Here is a 20,584-nt window from a genome sequence, read left to right on the forward strand (position 1 = left end):
TACGGTTACACAGAGGGGGAGGAGAACCCACCACACTAGTGGAGCTCTAGCCAACAATTTCACAAGTTGGGATCAATAACGTACTACTGTCCTACTTCTGACGGATGGACAACTGTTGCTGCTTTAGTGCACCAGTTATGAAATCTAATCTCCCATAATCTCTCTCTCTCTCTCTCTCCCTTTCTCCCTCTCTCTCCCTCTCTCTGTCCCTCTCTCTGTCTCTCTCTCTGTCTCTCTCTCTGTCTCTCTCTCTGTCTCTCTCTCCCGTACACTCTCCCTCTCTCTCTCTCTCTCTCTGTCCCTCTCTCTGTCTCTCTCTCTGTCTCTCTCTCCCGTACGTCTCTCCCGTACGCTCTCCCTCTCTCTCCCGTACTCTCTCCCGTACGCCCCTGAATGGGACCGTGAGGAGGAAATGACAAAAGGAAGTGTGCGAGAGTCTGGGCTCTTTCCGTTTCACACTGGCACAGTGAGAATGCCACTCCTCTCCTCTGCTATCAACAGTTAGCAGGGGGAACGGTATGGCGGCAGGTTTGGTGGAGTACAAAGATGAGTGTTCAATGAATTCCATGTCCACAGAATTGACAGATTAAGTTAATAAATAACAAAACCAGGTCTGGGTTTGTCAGGGGGCTGTCAAGAACGGTTCTGAATCTGAAGTTGGCTGTGTAGTAACTTATCTCTGACTTTGTTCCAGTTACAATTTGACACTTACTATATTCTCCGTTTTGAACAAGTACTACCATGTCAAATGAACTGTTCAAAACACTGAACATGCAGACATAGGCTATATACTTTTACATACCATCACAATAAAAAAAAAAGTGAACATTTAAAGGTCCAGTACAGTCAAAAAATGTGATTTCCTGTGTTTTATATAGTGTCACACTGAGGTTGGAATAATACTGTGAAATTGTGAAAGTTATGATAATGCCCTTTTAGTGTAAGAGATGTGTAAGAAATGTTTGAAAATATAGCCTGAAATTTTAGCCTGTTTTGGTGGGATGGAGTTTTCCCTGTCTGTCTGGTGACATCACCGGGTGGTGAATGAGTTAATAGACCAATAAGAACGAGAGTTACAAACCTCTCAGCCAATAACAACTAGTTTTAAGTTTTCCCCTCCCCACTCAGACCACTCCCAGACAGTCCTAGCTAAATTCTTGCTTTTCTAAGAGTCTGTATTGGACCTTTAAGCACGACTTGACTGACCATACAACCCTTTTGCTCATAGCCGCTGTCATTATCCATCACTTTCGACAGGAACAACTGGGAGAACCATTACACTTTTACAGTTTTAAGACATTTTCTGTGAGCTCGCTGGCTCTGGTGTCAGCCTGTGGCTAGTGTTCTCTGGGATAGAGACTTTCCTTTCCCTGCTGCTCTACAGAAGAACGTCGGGCCAGGGTGTGGCAGAAATGGGGAAGGGAGCGATTAAAACATTTGAATTTTCCACCCAACTACACAAAGCATAATGTCCGAGGGATCTAAGTCTCTCCGTCTATAACTCTATCTATGTCTATTGGGATGGAGAAACACACAAAAGGTGGCTGTTTGGTTTTATTGTAAATCTTCAAGGTTAATACACGCCTGAAGTTATAACAACGTAGCTGTTTCTGGTATTTAAATACATTCTGTATCTTTGTTACTTAATGTTCTGAGCTCGAATAAAACACCTCTTTCACTCTGAGATGCAAGAGTCTTGATTATTTTTCCCCTCATTTCCTCAAGCCTGGTTTCAATTAGTAAGTATTTCCAAACCACTACATTCCATTACCATACCCCCCCCCTCTCTCTCCCCCCCCCCTCTCTCTCTCTCTCTCTCTCTCCCTCTCTCCCTCTCCACCCTGGCTAGAATCTCAGGATAAAACAAATCGAGTTAAAACTGCAAGTGAGGAGAAAGTCGCTAAAACTCCATTCATGTGAACACGTTAAAACACACTTAAAACAGATGAAAACAGTTTTTTTATTTTTTATTTTTTAGCTAAATTGGAAAGTACAGCTTGATTTATCACACACACTGTATACTTATATACTATATTAAAACCGTTACTATATTATACTCTGAAAAGCGATGTTTTTTGGTGAAGATGGGTTAGAAGATGGTGTTCTAAGATTGCTGTACATGATTGCAGAGTGTGTGTCATTATTTTCTCTCTCTCATGGGTGCGCCTCCCTGAAACAGGGAGTGAGGGAGTGAGGGAGGGAGGGTGGGAGGGAGGGAGGGAGTAAGAGGGTAATAGTAACAAAGTAGAACCCACACCCAAAGCCTGAAGCCTATCTTAAAAGGCTTTTTTTTGTGAACTGCCTTTACTGATAGCTGATTTATTAACAAACAATTACTCTTACTCACACAAACACAAACACAAACACTCGACTTGGTAGATTAGAATCAAATAGGGGAGGGAAAAAAATAACATTACTTAGCTTGACAGGTTTTACATCAAAAAATGATGCTTGGGAGTTTTCTTTGCGTGCAGGGCGATGTTAGAATGATCAATATCCAGGTTGCTGATATGAAGTAACAACTGGACGAGGCTACACATTCTCATGGGGGGGGGGGGTACTTTAACATTGGATAGATAAGCACATAAGCACAAAGGAACATAAACCCTCCTGTATGTGACTGGCGTCGCACCATATACCCCAGTCAGCCTTTATTTTGTGCGCAGTAAAAGAGAGTGAAATAAGAAGTACGACCCAAGTCTCCGTTAATGTGGGTGGTGACACACACCCACTTCATCTCGTGTTCTACATTACAGAACTTTGAACGCGAAAACAAAGTAACACCGCGGACCACCACCCTTCCTCTCACTTAGTGGGTGAAAGACCGTTATTCTTATTTTCAAAAACCGTAATTGTAAAACGAACCTAAAAAAAACACGATTGCCACGTCATTTAACAAATGCCTTACAACTTTGTGAGTTTACCAGATAGGATACCATCACCATAATACACTTTTAAAATAACTCAAATAAGAATTGTGATGACAGAAATTGTTGTTTTACCTATGAGCAGTCTGAGTTGCAACAACTTTAACACAGCAGCTTGAGCATCTTCGGCAGTGTCCTCTTCTCCTCCTGCGGTCCCAGCAGTCGATAAAAGCACGTATTCTTCTTCCCAATTAAACCTTATTTCTCTCATAAAAAAAAAACTTTTCTTGCTTTATCAACCCGAGTCTCCCTCCGTGTCCAGGGCGTTTTTCTCTCTCCCCTCCCTTCTCACTCTCTCCCCTTAGAAAGTGCGTTTTACCTTTTTTCTAGTCTGCGTGGCTGTTACTCCGGGCGATGCAGAATGGTTGGACATGCGAACGGGTAGGGCTACTGGTCGTGGATAGAGGGCGGGAAGGGGGGATATAGGGAGGGAGGTGTCGAAGGGAGTGGCCGTAGTCTCCTTTTCTGGCTCTGCCCATCCAATGCAACCTGGAATCAGGGGTAGACATAATATAGTAAATAAAATCCGGGAGACTAATTATGCTGAACAAAAATATAAACGCAACATGCAACAATTTCAAATACCTTACTGAGTTACAGTTAATATAAGGAAATAAGTACATGTACATTAATTAATGAGGCCCTATTCCATGGATTTCAGAACTGGGCAGGGGTGTAGCCATGGGTGGGCCTGGGATAACATAGACCCACCCACTTGGGAGCCAGGCTCACCTACTGGGGAGCAAGGCCCAGCCAATCAGAATGAGTTTTTCCCCACAAAAGGGCTTTATTACAGACATAAATATTCCTCAGTTTCATCAGCTGTCCTGGTGGCTGGTCTCAGACGATCCTGCAGGTGAAGAAGCTGGATGTGGAGGTCCTGGGCTGGCGTGGTTACACTTGGTCTACGGTTTTGAGGCCAGTTGTACGTACTGCCAAATTCTCTAAAACTATGTTGGAGGTGGCTTATGGTAGAGAAATTAACAATAAATTATCTGGCAACAGCTCTGGTGGACAGTCCTGCAGTCAGCATGCCAACTGCACACTCCCTCAAAACGTTTGATATCTGTTGCATTGTGGTGTGTGACAAAACTGCAGATTTTAGAGTGGCCTTTTATTGTCCCAGCACAAGGTGCACCTGTGTAATGATCATGCTGTTTAATCAGCTTCTTGATATGCCACACCTGTCAGGTGGATGATTATCTTGGCAAAGAAGAAAGGCTCACTAACATCGATGGAAACAAATTTGTTGATCAAAATCTTAGAAAAATAAGCTTTTTGTTCATATGGAACATTTCTGGGATATTTTATTTCAGCTCATGAAACATGGGACCAACACTTTACATGTTTTATTTATATTTTTGTCCAGTATAGTATGTAATGTTACTTTGGTATGGTATGTATTTCATTTGTGGCTGTCCATCATCCATTTTGTATGACATGTTATGAAATACAATTTGTATGATATGTTACGAATTGCAATTCGTACAATATGTTACAAATTTTGAATACCTATGATATGCTACAAATTCAAATGCTTTGTTGCTAATGTTAGCTAGGTTAGGGTTAGGGGTTAAGGGTTAGGGGTTAAAGTTTAGGGTTAGGGTTAAAGTTAGGGTTAAGGTTAGGGTTAAAGTTAGGGTTACGGTTGGGGTTATGAGTTAGATTAAAGGGTTAAGTGTAGGGGAAGGGTTAGCTAACACGCTAAGAAGTAGAACAGTATCTAAAAACTAGTAGGTTGTTGGAAAGTTGCTAGTTAGCGAAAACGCTGAAGTTGTTTTGATGAGATTTGATTACGCAACATTTCAGTTGTTAGACATTCACGTTTTACGCCCATCCATAAGTAACCTTCTGTCTTATGTAACCATACAAAATGTAACTTATCATTCTAATTTGTGTCGCCGGATTTTGGTGTATTATGTTACGTCTAGTCTATGAGACCAGGTTTCCCAATGCAACAGTCATACACTGCTCCAATGACATGAAATAGAAAACTTTTCTACAACCAGAATATGTGGTTAAAGGGGCAGTCCTTCATGGTCCAGTTCTCCAACATAATACATTTGTAACAGAGTTCTAGAGAGCAGATAAACTCATGTGTTTCAAATATAACTTTTTATCATTCAAATATAACTTTTTATCATAACTCTTGTTTCTTTTTCTTTTGGAGAAATAATCTCTCTAGTCTCTGTAGTTTTTGTTTGAAAGCAATAGGAAAATTGCATTTAAAAAAAAACTTTATTTAACTAGGCAAGTCAGTAAAGTATACATTCTTATTTTCAATGATGGCCTAGAAACAGTGGTTTTAACTGCCTTGTTCAGGGTTAGAATGACAGATTTTTACCTTGTCAGCTCAGGGGACCTCATCTTGCAACTTTCCGGTTACTAGTCCAACACTCTAACCACTAGGCTACCTGCCTCCCCAATAAAGTCAAACAATATAGTCCTAACCTATTTATTAACAACACATACAGTTGAAACGTTCTCATTTTGTGTTGGGAGCTTTGGTTGAACGTCAGCATGGACAGTTGCATTGCTTTGAATGATTGTCCAACTTAGCGCTCTCAGATTCAAGAGATCCATTCAAAACTCCAAACAACCCTTTGTTATGATCAGGGCTGGGTAGGTGACTTTCTAAATGTAAACAGTTACTAGTTACCTGTCCAAAATTGTAATCAATAACACAACTTTTGGATTTCACAAACTGATTACATCCCGTTACCCTTAAGAGGCATTGTAATTTAACCAGGTAAGTCAGTTAAGAACAATTTTTTTTTATTTACAATGACATCGTACACCAGCCAAAACCCAGATAACTGTGCACCGCCCTATGGGACTCACAATCACTTCTGGTTGTCACACAGCCAGGATTCGAACCAGGGTCTGTAATGATGCCTCAAGCATTGATGAACTGTAGCCTTTGACCACTGCACCACTCAGGAAGAAGACAAACATCAATGTTACCAATTGAATGACATCTACTGCAGGACAAATCAATGTTAAATTTGACACCGCTGGCCATAATACGTTATTGATATACAATTTTGGATTAAATTTAGAACCTATTTTGGTAACTAGTAACTATTTTGGATTAAATTTAGAACCTATTTTGGTAACTAGTAACTATTTTGGATTACATTTAGAACCTATTTTGGTAACTAGTAACTATTTTGGATTAAATTTAGAACCTATTTTGGTAACTAGTAACTATTTTGGATTAAATTTAGAACCTATTTTGGTAACTAGTAACTATTTTGGATTACATTTAGAACCTATTTTGGTAACTAGTAACTATTTTGGATTACATTTAGAACCTATTTTGGTAACTAGTAACTATTTTGGATTACATTTAGAACCTATTTTGGTAACTAGTAACTATTTTGGATTACATTTAGAACCTATTTTGGTAACTAGTAACTATTTTGGATTAAATTTAGAACCTATCCAACCCTGATGATATAACAAAGGAGTTGTTTCAAGTTTTGTATTGATCTCTTGAATTTTTTAGAAAGTTGGATGTCAAGATGTCTTTGTTATTATGTGTCATAAGTGACCCAGATTGAGACCCATATATTGCGCCAGTCCTGGTCAAGAGCAGTGTCCTATAAAAGGAATAGTAGGGTACCACTTAGACCCATAGGGTTGCGGTTGGCCTAGCGGTTAGCGTGTTGGGGCCAGTAACCGGTAGGTCGCTGGTTTGAGTACCTCAGCTGACATACAGTAGGTGAAAAATCTGTCCTTGGGCAAGGCACTCAAACCTGAATCTGCATTCCAGCTGTGTCACCCAATACTGTTATTCATACCAGAGCAAATGCTACACGGTATAATTTCACTCTCGTTGTGGTAGCTGCACCGCCTGCTCATTTTCAGTGCTAGTCTCACGGCAGCAAGACAAAGCATTATACATATCATCTTTGTTAACAGCAATTAACTTAAATAGGGGAAAACTTCTCAAATGGCACCCTATTCCCTATATAGTGCACAACTTTTGACCAGAGTCCCAAATACATAGGCAATAGGGTGGCATTTGGGACATAGACATCCAGGGCGTTGTCTAACTTGGTTCCAGGTAGGCTACTCTTTCAGCAGTTATTGTCCTGACCTGAATACACAGGAGAAGTAGACACGGTGAGAAGGTTGTTCTATCAAAAAGGTTATATTTTGTTTTTCACGTGAGGCAGAATATGTCCAGTGAGTATAGAAAGTCCCCTTTCAAAATGTTCGTCTTATGTTACCTTACACCACCTGAAATGAAAACACATGAAATTGGACTTCTTCCAGCTTTATTTACACACAGTAACCCACAATATCCAAGTGAGAAGAGAAAAAAAAACAGAACATTTATGAAAAGTAAACCAGTAAGGACTCCCGGGTGGCGCAGTGGTTAAGGGTGCTGTACTTGCAGCGCCAGCTGTGCCACCAGAGACTCTGGGTTCGCGATGCACAATTGGCCTGGCGTCGTCCAGGTTAGGGAGGGCTTGGCCAGTAGGGATATCCTTGTCTTATCGCGCACCAGCGACTCCTGTGGCGGGCCGGGTGCAGTGCACGCTAACCAAGGTCGCCAGGTGCAGTGTTTCCTGTGACACATTGGTGCGGCTGGCTTCTGGGTTGGATGCGCGCTGTGTTAAGAAGCAGTGCGGCTTGGTTGGGTTGTGTATCGGAGGACGCATGACTTTCATCCTTTGTCTCTCCTGAGCCCGTAGGGGAGTTGTAGCGATGAGACAAGATAGTAGCTACTAACAGTTGGGGAGAAAAAGGGGTAAAAGTAAAACAGTAAAATACCCTATTTGGAAAAGTGAACACCCCCCTGCGTTAATACTTGGTGAAGCCCCCTTTTGCTTCAATTACAGCCATGAGTCTCTTCGAATACGTCTCTACTAACTCTGCACTCCTAGACTATGCAATATTTGCCCATTCTTGAGTTTGAGTTTATTTTATTTTTACAGGGACTGTGCACATTAATCAACGTTTCAGTAAAAGTGCCGGTTTTAGCCAGCCGGCTAATTTTCAGTCCCTGGGCAGGTTATTAAAAACAATTACAATATAGACAATAGCAACATAGGACAAGCAAGACATAGCATACAGACAGAGCAACATAGGACAAGCAAGACGTAGCATACAGACAGAGCAACATAGGACAAGCAATACATGGCATAGAGACAGAGAAACATAGGACAAGCAAGACATGGCATACAGACAGAGAAACATAGGACAAGCAAGACATGGCATACAGACAGAGAAACATAGGACAAGCAAGACAGGGCATACAGACAGAGCAACATAGAACAAGCAAGACATAGCATACAGACAGAGCAACATAGGACAAGCAAGACATGGCATACAGACAGAGAAACATAGGACAAGCAAGACATGGCATACAGACAGAGCAACATAGAACAAGCAAGACATAGCATACAGACAGAGCAACATAGAACAAGCAAGACATGGCATACAGACAGAGAAACATAGGACAAGCAAGACATGGCATACAGACAGAGAAACATAGGACAAGCAAGACATGGCATACAGACAGAGAAACATAGGACAAGCAAGACAGGGCATACAGACAGAGCAACATAGAACAAGCAAGACATAGCATACAGACAGAGCAACATAGGACAAGCAAGACATGGCATACAGACAGAGAAACATAGGACAAGCAAGACATGGCATACAGACAGAGAAACATAGGACAAGCAAGACAGGGCATACAGACAGAGCAACATAGAACAAGCAAGACATAGCATACAGACAGAGCAACATAGGACAAGCAAGACATGGCATACAGACAGAGGAACATAGGACAAGCAAGACATGGCATACAGACAGAGCAACATAGAACAAGCAAGACATAGCATACAGACAGAGCAACATAGAACAAGCAAGACATGGCATACAGACAGAGAAACATAGGACAAGCAAGACATGGCATACAGACAGAGAAATATAGGACAAGCATATCATAGATTTGAAGTACATTTGAGGTACTACCTCTGTAGTCAAACAATTTCGTATAAATCGGAAATTAGCGAGGTTGAATTTGGTTATTTGAATTACCCTTTTCACATGCTTTTTAAAAAAGAGGTTGGAATCAAGTATGATGCCAAGGTACTTAAAATCAGATACCACCTGGAGCTTCTCCCCTGACACAAAGACATCTGGCTCAGTAGCATCTGTTGCCCTCTTTGTGAAGAACATGCAAACAGTTTTTTTCACATTGAGATGCAAACATGAGTCACGGGGCCACTTTGTAACCTGGACCATTACAGTAGTGAGTCACTATGTAACCTGGACCATTACAGTAGTGAGTTCTTGTGCAGCTTGTTGTTTGCTCTTTCCATGCACATATATGACTGTATCATCTGCATACATTTGAACTTCAGACCCAGTACAGACAGAAGGCAGATCATTAATGTACAGGCTGAACAGGAGGGGCCCCAGTTTTGACCCTTGGGGCACGCCCACATCATAGCTAAGAGTGGGCGACAGCTCATTGCTCACTCTGACACACTGAGTTCTGCCTTCAAGGTATGATTTCATCCATCTCAAGGCATCGGGGGAAAAGTTGAACTTGGACAATTTTGTGATGAGAATCTCTTGGTTAACAGTATCAAAAGCCTTCCTTAGGTCCAGAAACACAGCCCCAACAACGCCCCCTTTGTCCATCTTGGACTTCGCATTTTCTAGAAGAAAGCAGTTGGCCGTTTCTGTGGAGTGTTTTGCTCTGAAGCCAAACTGCATGGAGTGTAATGTGAAGGGGCTGTTGTTGAGGTGGGCAATCAGTTGTTCTGCTACACACTTTTCAACAACCTTTGACACCACAGGTAGTATACTAATGGGCCTGTAGTTACTCACGTCAGCAGGGTCGCCTGATTTAAAGATGGCCGTTATTATGGCCAACTTCCATAACCTTGGAAACACTCCGAGACCAATAGATGTGTTGGTGACCTTAGTAATGGGGCCAATGAGTGACTCTTTGTAGTTTTTAAGAAAGGTAGAGTCCAGCCCAAACACATATTTGGCTTTAGAGTTCTTTAGTGAGCTAATCACCTTGTTCACCTTTGACTCAGAAACGTCCCTTATGATAAAGACAGGTTGAGCATCATTTACTAGCACTGAGCCCAAGAAACCAGTGGAGGGGTCAATAAAGTAGGAATTGAAGGCTATTGCCATTTCGACTGCATCCTGTGTTAGATTGTTATTCACTATGATGTCTAGTCTTTTTGCAGTGTTACTATGGTCTTTCCCTGTTAACTTTTTTAGATTCTCCCAGATCAGTTTAGAATTTCCCTTTGCTTCAACAATTATGTTAATAAAAAAGTTTGCCTCGGCCTGTCTGATTTCTTTCATCACCTTATTTCTCAACATGGTAAACCTACGTCTGTCATGCTCTAATTTGGATCTTAGGGCTATTTTTAGAGCATAATCTCGTTATTTCATCAATTTCCATCCATTTTTCTTTACTGTAGGCGTGGTGTTCTTTACTGTAGGTGTGGTGTTCTTTACTGTAGGTGTGGTGTTCTTTACTGTAGGTGTGGTGTTCTTTACTGTAGGCGTGGTGTTCTTTACTGTAGGCGTGGTGTTCTTTACTGTAGGCGTGGTGTTCTTTACTGTAGGCGTAGTGTTCTTTACTGTAGGCGTGGTGTTCTTTACTGTAGGCGTGGTGTTCTTTACTGTAGGCGTGGTGTTCTTTACTGTAGGCGTGGTGTTCTTTACTGTAGGTGTGGTGTTCTTTACTGTAGGCGTGGTGTTCTTTACTGTAGGCGTGGTGTTCTCTACTGTAGGCGTGGTGTTCTTTACTGTAGGTGTGGTGTTCTTTACTGTAGGTGTGGTGTTCTTTACTGTAGGCGTGGTGTTCTCTACTGTAGGTGTGGTGTTCTCTACTGTAGGCGTAGTGTTCTTTACTGTAGGCGTGGTGTTCTCTACTGTAGGCGTAGTGTTCTTTACTGTAGGCGTGGTGTTCTTTACTGTAGGCGTGGTGTTCTCTACTGTAGGTGTGGTGTTCTTTACTGTAGGTGTGGTGTTCTCTACTGTAGGCGTGGTGTTCTCTACTGTAGGCGTGGTGTTCTTTACTGTAGGCGTGGTGTTCTCTACTGTAGGCGTAGTGTTCTCTACTGTAGGCGTGGTGTTCTCTACTGTAGGCGTAGTGTTCTCTACTGTAGACGTAGTGTTCTTTACTGTAGGCGTGGTGTTCTTTACTGTAGGTGTGGTGTTCTCTACTGTAGGCGTGGTGTTCTTTACTGTAGGCGTGGTGTTCTCTACTGTAGGCGTGGTGTTCTTTACTGTAGGTGTGGTGTTCTTTACTGTAGGCGTGGTGTTCTTTACTGTAGGCGTGGTGTTCTTTACTGTAGGCGTGGTGTTCTTTACTGTAGGCGTGGTGTTCTTTACTGTAGGCGTGGTGTTCTCTACTGTAGGTGTGGTGTTCTCTACTGTAGGCGTGGTGTTCTTTACTGTAGGTGTGGTGTTCTTTACTGTAGGCGTGGTGTTCTTTACTGTAGGCGTGGTGTTCTTTACTGTAGGCGTGGTGTTCTCTACTGTAGGTGTGGTGTTCTCTACTGTAGGCGTGGTGTTCTCTACTGTAGGTGTGGTGTTCTTTACTGTAGACGTGGTGTTCTTTACTGTAGGCGTGGTGTTCTTTACTGTAGGCGTGGTGTTCTTTACTGTAGGCGTGGTGTTCTCTACTGTAGGTGTGGTGTTCTTTACTGTAGGTGTGGTGTTCTTTACTGTAGGTGTGGTGTTCTTTACTGTAGGCGTGGTGTTCTTTACTGTAGGCGTGGTGTTCTCTACTGTAGGTGTGGTGTTCTCTACTGTAGGTGTGGTGTTCTTTACTGTAGGCGTGGTGTTCTTTACTGTAGGTGTGGTGTTCTTTACTGTAGGTGTGGTGTTCTTTACTGTAGGCGTAGTGTTCTTTACTGTAGGCGTAGTGTTCTTTACTGTAGGCGTGGTGTTCTTTACTGTAGGCGTAGTGTTCTTTACTGTAGGCGTGGTGTTCTTTACTGTAGGCGTGGTGTTCTTTACTGTAGGCGTGGTGTTCTTTACTGTAGGCGTGGTGTTCTCTACTGTAGGTGTGGTGTTCTCTACTGTAGGTGTGGTGTTCTCTACTGTAGGTGTGGTGTTCTTTACTGTAGGCGTAGTGTTCTCTACTGTAGACGTAGTGTTCTTTACTGTAGGCGTGGTGTTCTTTACTGTAGGCGTGGTGTTCTTTACTGTAGGTGTGGTGTTCTTTACTGTAGGTGTGGTGTTCTTTACTGTAGGCGTAGTGTTCTTTACTGTAGGCGTAGTGTTCTTTACTGTAGGCGTGGTGTTCTTTACTGTAGGTGTGGTGTTCTTTACTGTAGGTGTGGTGTTCTTTACTGTAGTGTTTCTTTACTGTAGGCGTAGTGTTCTTTACTGTAGGCGTGGTGTTCTTTACTGTAGGCGTAGTGTTCTTTACTGTAGGCGTGGTGTTCTTTACTGTAGGCGTGGTGTTCTTTACTGTAGGAGTGGTGTTCTTTACTGTAGGCGTGGTGTTCTTTACTGTAGGCGTGGTGTTCTTTACTGTAGGCATGGTGTTCTTTACTGTAGGCGTGGTGTTCTTTACTGTAGGCGTGGTGTTCTTTACTGTAGGCGTAGTGTTCTTTACTGTAGGCGTGGTGTTCTTTACTGTAGGCGTGGTGTTCTTTACTGTAGGCGTAGTGTTCTCTACTGTAGACGTAGTGTTCTTTACTGTAGGAGTGGTGTTCTTTACTGTAGGTGTGGTGTTCTTTACTGTAGGTGTGGTGTTCTTTACTGTAGGCGTGGTGTTCTTTACTGTAGGCGTGGTGTTCTTTACTGTAGGCGTGGTGTTCTCTACTGTAGGCGTGGTGTTCTCTACTGTAGGTGTGGTGTTCTTTACTGTAGGCGTGGTGTTCTTTACTGTAGGTGTGGTGTTCTCTACTGTAGGCGTGGTGTTCTTTACTGTAGGCGTGGTGTTCTTTACTGTAGGTGTGGTGTTCTCTACTGTAGGCGTGGTGTTCTTTACTGTAGGTGTGGTGTTCTTTACTGTAGGTGTGGTGTTCTTTACTGTAGGTGTGGTGTTCTCTACTGTAGGTTTGGTGTTCTCTACTGTAGACGTGGTGTTCTCTACTGTAGGCGTGGTGTTCTTTACTGTAGGTGTGGTGTTCTCTACTGTAGGCGTGGTGTTCTTTACTGTAGGTGTGGTGTTCTCTACTGTAGACGTGGTGTTCTCTACTGTAGGCGTGGTGTTCTTTACTGTAGGCGTGGTGTTCTCTACTGTAGGTGTGGTGTTCTCTACTGTAGGTGTGGTGGTCTTTACTGTAGGTGTGGTGTTCTTTACTGTAGGTGTGGTGTTCTTTACTGTAGGTGTGGTGTTCTCTACTGTAGGTGTGGTGTTCTCTACTGTAGACGTGGTGTTCTTTACTGTAGACGTGGTGTTCTTTACTGTAGGTGTGGTGTTCTTTACTGTAGGTGTGGTGTTCTTTACTGTAGGTGTGGTGTTCTTTGGGTGGAAAGATATATTGGGTTTTCACCAGAAATACCATTTTGCATTCAGGCCAAAAAAGTTATATCATCTGACCACCGCACTTTTTGCCACTTGGCCTCAGAATCTACAATATGCTTTTTTTTGGCAAAGCTCCAATGAAACTTGATGTCGGGTTTTTTTTGAGGAGAGTTTTTTTTCTTGAGCAGTGTAGTCCGCTATGAACAGCTGTTTTATTCTGAACTAATCAAAGTCATTACAATTGTTTTATTTTTTTATTTAACCAGGTAAGCCAGTTGAGAACAAGTTCTCATTTACAACTGCGACCTGGCCAAGATAAAGCAAAGCACTGAGACAAAACCAACACAGAGTTACACATAAACAAATGTACAGTCAATAACACAATAGAAAAAATTTAAAAATCTATGTTCAGTGTGTGCAAATGTAGAAGAGTGGGGAGGTAGGCAATAAATAGGCCCTAGAGGTGAACATAATTACAATGTAGCATTAATACTGGAGTGATAGATGTGCAGATGATGATGTGCAAGTAGAGATACTGGGGTGCAAAAGAGCAAGAGGGTAAGTAATAATATGGGGATGAGGTAGTTGGGTGTGCTATTTACAGATTGGCTGTGTACAGGTACAGTGATCGATCGGTAAGTTGCTCTGACAGCTGACGCTTAAAGTTAAAGAGGGAGATATACTCCAGCTTCAGTGATTTTTGCAATTAGTTCCAGTCATTGGCAGCAGAGAACTGGAAAGAAAGTGTTTGCTTTGGGGATGACCAGTGAAATATACCTGCTGGAGCGCGTGCTACGAGTGGGTGTTGCTATGGTGACTATTGAACTGTGATAAGGCGGGGCTTTACCGAGCAAAGACTTATAGATGACCTGGAGCCAGTGGGTTTGGCGACGAATATGTAGTGAGGGCAAAAAAATAGCAGATCCGTACCACATTGGGTGAGGCGGGTTGGAGGAAAGTATATTCAGTCCATAGATGGAAATTGAGATTAAAAATATAAAAATATATATATACGAAATATATACGAGAAAAACAATATATAAACGGGATGGGACAAGACAAACAAAACAGACTGCTACGCCATCTTGGAAATCATGGCCAATTGATGACAGATGGAAGTCAAGTGGCTCGATTTGTGATCTGGAAGGTGGCTGGTTATACCTCAGCATGTTTGGGATTGCAATTCTAAGGGGGGTCACTTATCCAAATAGTGTATTTTACTGTTTAACTTTTAATTCATTTTCATTTTTTTTTTGTGTGTGTTTTTTTTCACTTGGGTGTTTTGGGTTACTGTGTAAATAAATCACTTTTATGTGTTTTCATTTCAGGCCGAAAGGCAAAAAAAGCTGAACATTTTGAAAGGGGGTGGTGACCTTCTATTGTCACTGTAAGCAAATAGCACAGTTAGAACAATATGACAATCCAACAGAATTAACATCTGAGAGTTTATGCTATTCATTATGCTATTCAGATATTGGCCTTTTTTGTGCCTTGAACCCGCAAGTCTGTATTAAACTGGATGTCTTTCCTTAAAAGTCAATCAGCAGTGTGACATCTCTCTCTCTCTCTCTCTCTCTCTCTCTGTGTGTCTCTGTATCTGTCTCACTGATGAATGAGACAATTGATCAATTGATTGATGAACTGCTCCCAGAAAAGTTCTGCTAAAGTCCATAGATTCTACCAAAGAAAGACATCTGTGTGTCTGTGTGTGTGTGTGTGTGTGTGTGTGTGTGTGTGTGTGTGTGTGTGTGTGTGTGTGTGTGTGTGTGTTGTGCATACATGTAGGTAGGTGTCTTTGTGTGTGTGTGTGGGTGTGGGTGTGTGTGTGTGTGTGTGTTTGTGTGTGTGTGTGTGTGTGTGTGTGTGTGTGTGTGTGTGTGTGTGTGTGTGTGTTTGTGCATACATGCAGGTAGGTGTCTTTGTGTGTGTGTGTGTGTGTGTGTGTGTGTGTGTGTGTGTGTGTGTGTGTGTGTGTGTGTGTGTGTGTGTTTGTGCATACATGCAGGTAGGTGTCTTTGTGTGTGTGTGTGTGGGTGTGGGGTGTGGGTGTGTTTGTGTGTGCAGAGCATGGGTCCTTGCACGTAGGTGTGTGTATGCGGGCGTGCCCGTGTAGGTGCGTGTGCTTGTCGATGCTGTCGTTTCCCAGGCCATGTCACACCCAAACAATCAAATGAAGAGAGAGAGAGAGGTTGGAGAGAGTGAATGAGACACCATTGTAAACACAACCCATGTTTATTTATTTTCCCTTTTGTAAATTAACTATTTACACATCATTACAACAATGTATATAGACATAATAAGACATTTGAAATGTCTTTATTCTTTTGGAACTTTTGTGAGTGTAATGTTTATTGTTATTTTTTTTATTGTTTATTTCACTTTTGTTTATTATCTTTTTCACTTGCTTTGGAAATGTAAACATATGGTTCCCATGACAACAAAGCCCTTAAATTGAAATTGATTCATGCAATCTCCTCTGAGATGTTTGAGATGTGTCTGTTACTTGATGTTTGAAAGTAGGCACTTTTCTGTATGGGTTGTGTATGGGTTCTGTATGGGTTGTGTATGGGTTGTGTATGGGTTGTGTATGTCATGCTCACACAGTATGTTAAGCAAATTTAGAAACATGCTTTGTATTAAATTACTATAAACTTTCTCCTTTCAACTAACATTGTGTTAAACTTTGTTGAACATTTAGTTAAATCACACAATCATATCATCATAATCAAGTCACCAAAGAAAACTCCAGTAGCAGATACAATATGTGGTTTGTACTTTAGAAAACTACCAAATTTATGCTGCAACTGCACCTGTGTACCTGAGTACCTGGTTGCTTCACTTCCACTTGGGCGTGGTCCATTTTGAAGAGCAGTTGCATGTGTTGCTTTTCTCACAGTCTGCTGTGTCTGACTAACACTTTGTCATGCTCAGTGACTCACAATGCCACAAATTGTATTTCATAACGATAAAAAAAATACAGCTAAACACTCTACGTTTCTAAATGCCTTCCTATAATGCGTCTACTTTTCATTTTCTCCAACAACTCATTGTTATTTTTTTTATTTGCAACACCAACAAACCAAAAAAAACGTAAGGAATGTGTCAGTGGTTGAATGGTAGGATATGTAGGAAGCACGGGTGTGTTTCCTGGTGAGTGTACTGTAGTGTAGGTGTGTCTGCCTATGAGAACCAGAGCAAATAGCTGGGGCTACAGTCACCGTGAGTCAGAGAGATTGTCCCAAATGGCACCCTATTCCTTATTTAGTGCACTGCTTTGATCCTATTGGGCTCTGTTCAAAAGTAGTGCACCGTATAGTGAATAAGGTGTAATTTGGGAAGCATGCAGAGCCCCGCATGACTACAATACATACACAGCCACCGTAGCATAGATGGCAGAGAAGAGGGATTTTGGAATTAGAAGAGAGGGATGAATGTGTGGGACATGTTTAACTATTCTGGACAGGAAGTCCCAGAAAAACAGAAGTCCCCACAAGAATAGTAAACGAACAGAAATTTGACTAACTGGGGACATTTTGTTAGTCCCCACAAGGTTAAATGCTATTTCTAGAGGGTTTAGGATTACAATTAGGGATTAGGAGCTAGGTTTAGGGTCAAGGTAGGTTAGGTTTTTGGGTTAAGGTCAAGGTAAGGGTAAGAGTACGGGTTAGAATTAGGGATTAGGAGCTAGGTTTAGGGTCAAGGTTAGGTTAGGTTTTTGGGTTAAGGTTAAGGTAAGGGTAAGAGTACGGTTAGTGTTAGGTTTAGGGGTTAGGGTAAAATACATTTTGAATGGGACTTAATTGTGTGTCCCCACAAGGTTAGCTGTACAAGACTGTATATGTATGTGCGTGTGTGCGTGCGTGCGTGTCCATTGGACAGATCTACAAACACATTTACAAACATCCCTGGAGCAGCCAAATACGATAAAACAGATAAACATCTTGAACGTCTTCATCCAGATGTTTTCCATCCGTTTAAACAAGAAGGTCCACATGCCAATAGTAAAACACCAAAACCCAAATGATGATAATCAACCGGAATTCCAATCCTCCGATTGGACAATACAAGCAGTGTGTTTAGTAGAGAATAGCCAGCCTCTTGTCTGTTTCATTTTTTTCATGAGATCAGTTGATAGATCATGGGGTAGTATTTGTGATATGTCAGGCCTGCTCCTCATTGTTACCGTAGGATGTTGTGTTGTTGTCTGTAACCGTAGGATGTTGTGTTGTTGTCTTCAGTGTAACCTTAGGATGTTGTGTTGTTGTCTGTAACCTTAGGATGTTGTGTTGTTGTCTGTAACCGTAGGATGTTGTGTTGTTGTCTTCAGTGTAACCTTAGGATGTTGTGTTGTTGTCTGTAACCGTAGGATGTTGTGTTGTTGTCTGTAACCTTAGGATGTTGTGTTGTTGTCTTCAGTGTAACCTTAGGATGTTGTGTTGTTGTCTGTAACCTTAGGATGTTGTGTTGTTGTCTGTAACCTTAGGATGTTGTGTTGTTGTCTGTAACCTTAGTATGTTGTGTTGTTGTCTGTAACCTTAGGATGTTGTGTTGTTGTCAGGGTAACCTTAGGATGTTGTGTTGTTGTCTGTAACCTTAGTATGTTGTGTTGTTGTCTGTAACCGTAGGATGTTGTGTTGTTGTCCTCAGTGGAACCTTAGGATGTTGTGTTGTTGTCCTCAGTGTAACCTTAGTATGTTGTGTTGTTGTCTGTAACCGTAGGATGTTGTGTTGTTGTCCTCAGTGTAACCTTAGGATGTTGTGTTGTTGTCCGTAACCTTAGGATGGTGTGTTGTTGTCAGTGTAACCTTAGGATGTTGTGTTGTTGTCAGGGTAACAGTAGGATGTTGTGTTGTTGTCTGTAACCTTAGGATGTTGTGTTGTTGTCAGGGTAACATTAGGATGTTGTGTTGTTGTCTGTAACCTCAGGATGTTGTGTTGTTGTCTGTAACCTTAGGATGTTGTGTTGTTGTCAGGGTAACCTTAGGATGTTGTGTTGTTGTCCTCAGGGTAACCTTAGTATGTTGTGTTGTTGTCTGTAACCTTAGGATGTTGTGTTGTTGTCAGGGTAACCTTAGGATGTTGTGTTGTTGTCTGTTACCTTAGGATGTTGTGTTGTTGTCCTCAGTGTAACCTTAGGATGTTGTGTTGTTGTCTTCAGTGTAACCTTAGGATGTTGTGTTGTTGTTGTCTGTAACCATAGGATGTTGTGTTGTTGTCCTCAGTGTAACCTTAGGATGTTGTGTTGTTGTCCTCAGTGTAACCGTAGGATGTTGTGTTGTTGTCAGTGTAACCTTAGGATGTTGTGTTGTTGTCAGGGTAACAGTAGGATGTTGTGTTGTTGTCTGTAACCTTAGGATGTTGTGTTGTTGTCAGGGTAACCTTAGGATGTTGTGTCTTTGTCTGTAACCGTAGGATGTTGTGTTGTTGTCCTCAGTGTAACCTTAGGATGTTGTGTTGTTGTCCTCAGTGTAACCTTAGGATGTTGTGTTGTTGTCTGTAACCTTAGTATGTTGTGTTGTTGTCTGTAACCTTAGGATGTTGTGTTGTTGTCTGTAACCTTAGTATGTTGTGTTGTTGTCAGGGTAACCTTAGTATGTTGTGTTGTTGTCTTCAGGGTAACCTTAATGTGTTGTTACTACCCCCCGATATGGAATGAACTCCAAGATAGACTTCAAGTAGGAACATGTCGTCCCCTGCCCTACAGTCCTTTTAAGACATTAATAGACCATTGTATGTATATTTCTGTATATTGTATATAGAGCTTTCTTTGTATCCAGGACTCCCTTGTGAAAGAGACTTGGATCTCTATGTTGATGTCAAAATGAAGGTTAAACAAATAAAAGAAAAGTGTTGACTCACTTGTACGTATCGGAGCTACTATAGTCTTCTTTGAAACTTTTGAGACATCTTGCTTTCATTGAAACTGAGTTCTAAATGTCTGCCTCTTCTGTGTTAGCTTGGAAATGTCATTCTGATCATTTTCTGGACCTCTTCTGTGTTAGCTTGGAAATGTCATTCTGATCGTTTTCTGGACCTCTTCTGTGTTAGCTTGGAAATGTCATTCTGATCGTTTTCTGGACTTCTTCTGTGGTAGCTTGGAAATGTCATTCTGATCGTCTTCTGGACTTCTTCTGTGGTAGCTTGGAAATGTCATTCTGATCGTTTTCTGGACCTCTTCTGTGTTAGCTTGGAAATGTCATTCTGATTGTTTTCTGGAGTACAATCAGAGGTAACTGCCAAAATAATGGAAATACTTGAGTAAATGAGAGATACAAAGTATGTTGAAAGCAGGTAGGTCATTCTCATGAAACTGACATTTGACCCTAAAATTCAGAAGTGCAATTTTTTAAACAAAATGTCCTCTAGGATCACTGAGATCAGGATCTGAACTTATCTATTTCATAATTACCTATTTAAAATTTTAAAAATCAGATATTAACAAATCAATTTCAATTTTTTTTGTTTTACATTGCTCCCCCAATGAGAAGGCCTGAGTTTAGCCCTCAGCAGAGTCAGAAGGCCTGAGTTTAGCCCTCAGCAGAGTCAGAAGGCCTGAGTTTAGCCCTCAGCAGAGTCAGAAGGCCTGAGTTTAGCCCTCAGCAGAGTCAGAAGGCCTGAGTTTAGCCCTCAGCAGAGTCAGAAGGCCTGAGTTTAGCCCTCAGCAGAGTCACTGGATGTTCCGGTTTTCAGGGATAAAGCTATTTGCAACCTAGCTTTCATTTCCTTTAAACCTAGCTTCTCTTACGCCTGCTACGTTACGTTAGCCTGAGTTAAACATAACACTGATATTTATTTTTATTCTTTAAAATGTATATCATTACTTGTGGCATAACTTGTCTTTTTTTCCCACTTGTTATTATGTTATTAATCTTTACTTACACATATTTGGATAAAGAACAAAGGTCACACTATCAGATTACGCCAAAATTGCTCAAGTATACATTGTCTTTGTCCTGACATTTCCTAAATATATAATAATATTGGTGCATTACGGTAATGATGAGCAGGTTTCAGAGATGAGATTGAATTTTTCCAGCAATGAGTGTTGTATAACTTGCCATTTAAAACCTGTACTGATCTCTATCAGAGATTTAGTAACCCAATACATCATCCGACTGTATCACTTATTAATCCCCAATTACTTGCATAGTACTAAAATCACTGATCTTAAATGCCA

General features: G+C 41.5%; 1 protein-coding gene across 1 annotated transcript in view; it reads right to left on the reverse strand.

The window, feature by feature from the left end:
• LOC115122570 (neuroblast differentiation-associated protein AHNAK-like) overlaps positions 1 to 3,296 on the reverse strand; it is a 44,724-nt gene extending 41,428 nt beyond the window's left edge. Inside the window, 1 exon segment of the mRNA XM_065016542.1 lies at positions 3,003 to 3,296. The gene's annotated coding sequence lies outside the window, so the exon portion shown is untranslated.
• Between the last annotated feature and the right edge of the window lie 17,288 nt (positions 3,297 to 20,584).

Source organism: Oncorhynchus nerka, unplaced genomic scaffold, assembly GCF_034236695.1.
Source record: "Oncorhynchus nerka isolate Pitt River unplaced genomic scaffold, Oner_Uvic_2.0 unplaced_scaffold_83___fragment_2___debris, whole genome shotgun sequence".
Classification (NCBI taxonomy): Eukaryota; Metazoa; Chordata; class Actinopteri; order Salmoniformes; family Salmonidae; genus Oncorhynchus; species Oncorhynchus nerka.